This window comes from Morone saxatilis, unplaced genomic scaffold (assembly GCF_004916995.1).
Source record: "Morone saxatilis isolate NCDOM2014 unplaced genomic scaffold, NCSU_SB_2.0 Contig24, whole genome shotgun sequence".
NCBI lineage: Eukaryota > Metazoa > Chordata > Actinopteri > Moronidae > Morone > Morone saxatilis.
Window position 1 is genome coordinate 25377620 of NW_023339807.1, and position 2471 is coordinate 25380090.

Sequence of the window (2471 nt, forward strand, 5' to 3'; positions counted from 1 at the left end):
ATTGGATAACGTATTTCTATTACATTTCCTTCCCAATAGGATGTTGTCCGTGTTTTTGGAGGTCATGCCAGGATGTGGATAGGCCTGATAGGTCAACAAGATGCACAGTTGTGTACATGGACGTGGGTGGATGGAAAACCAATGCGGTAAAAAATGTTTTAAATATTTATGAATAAAATGATGATGCTGACTAAAAGGCCATCCACACCAATAACTATACATATATCTTTTTAAAAATCGCTCTGATATATATATATCAGTTATGGTCTATAACCACAATGACAGTAGCTAGCAATATCTTTGGGATGACTTTCAGGTAGGGTAAGATTTACCAATACAGACTTCGGTTTTAATGTTACAGACGCAACTACATCTATAGAGTAGTGAGGGTACCATTAGTGCAGAGTGGCATGCGAGGTCATAAACAAACATGTCCGTCAAGGCTGACACGATACAGTGCACCATCAAATCTAAAGTTTGGAAGACATTTGGATTCTATAAGAAGGAAGGAAAGTTCAACAAAAGTCTTATAATGAATTTCCAGCAGAGTAAATGCTACAAGGAATGTTTATTTTTGACTTGAAAAAATAGTCAACCCATAACTGTCTTTCACTGTTCCACCCTCACCAAATCCACTAACCTTAGTTTGTGTTGTTTTGTAATGACAGGCATCGTCCGCTACTTTTGGGGAACAATTGCCTGTATTGGAACTATTGTGATTGTGCATATGTTGACCTCTACGAACAGTCATTGAATAACTGGTTCCAGGACTCGTGTGAAAACTACAACCATTGGATGTGTGAGAAGGAGCTGCACACCAACTTCCTTCAATAAGACTCACACAACACTTCATTTCAATTCAGTTTTATTTGTATAGCGCCAATTCATAACAGAAGTTATCTCGGGACACTTTTCAAATAGAGCAGGTCTAGACCGAACGCCTATGCACTCAGTCTCTCTTCTATCATACACACCAACAAATATATGTAATGTGTGTAATGTATATGTACCTTTTATTTTAATTGTTGATTTTACTTTTCTATCATATTTTCTATGACTTCTTTATTTTAATGCACCAACCAGCTTGCTATTAAGGTTCAGCAAAATACATCGTAAAAAAGGCGCCAGGTCAGGACTCAGGGGTGAAAAGGGGGAGTGACTATACAAGGCCATCATGTGAGGAGGGCCCAAAAAGATACTGCCTATGTACAGGGTCCATAATTCTGAGTTTCACCTGTGTTAGAACATATGTCACATTTTAGTAGCTGAAATGTTCAAACTTTGTTTTTTATTCATTGTGAAATAGTTAAACGTTTTTATAAATGGAGAATGTAAAAAATGATAAATGGAAAGGAAAATGTTAAAAAATTGCTTTTTTTTGTCTGAGCCACTGAAGAGGAGCTAAACAGTCGCATGTGGCTCCAGAGCTGCAGGTTGCCTGTTAATATTTACTTTTTGTGCTTTTGAAGCCAATACCACTGAATTGCAGGATTCCAATTCAGTATGATCAATTTATTCTCAAACTATACTGTGATTTTTAATGTTTTTTTATTCATTAAAATTGATTATTCACCAAAATGCATTGAAAATGTCAGTAAAATTTAATTAAACCCTTAAATCTTGGAGGACTTTTTGCAATTAATGAGTTGTGCCACCCACTGGTAACCACTAGAGGGTGGTGTTTTAATATTTTAGGCATCTAAAAAGAGCAGCAACAAAGCCACGTCTGAACCCTTTATGTCAATAGCAGGATAGGATAGGTTTAGCTAAAAGACTAAAATGTGGAATATAAATGTTTTGAGCACTGTTGCATCCTGGGTTGCTGTGCGTGAGCTGTCCCTGAAAAGAACAGCACATCCCAGTTCCTCATCCTGTCGTCAGGAAGCAGAGAGGAAGTTAAAGACACAGGGACGGAGAGGTCAGGTGGCCAGCCTTGCATCAAGGTCTCCACCATGTACTGTACCTCTGCCTTCATGCTATTATGTAACATCATGCACAGGAAGGATAAGGTTGTTATTCTTTATTTTTCTTGATGACAAATCCAATGAACACTCCAGACCCAACTATGTATTAGTTCCCTACCCTGTCTGTGGTCCCAAACCTATTGGTTCCAAATTAAGATATAAATCTTTATAAACAGCTCACACATATATATTTACATTTTTTAATACATGGGCACTGTATTTACATTATTTAGTGAAGTAAATAGTGCATTTGTTGGAACTATTTCCAGCTGTGCATTTTTACACATTTGGTGCTATAGTGAGTATTTGGGGCATCAGAACAGTGTATGTGGGATTGAGTCTAAATAATGTGCCCCATGTAAAAGTTTTTGTAATAAGATACGTCATGTTTTAGATAAATGTAAGTAAATGGAACTGTACTTGTATAGCGCCTTTCTAGTCTTCCGACCACTCAAAGCGCTTTTACACTACGTGCCACATTCACCCTTTCACACACATTGACACCAT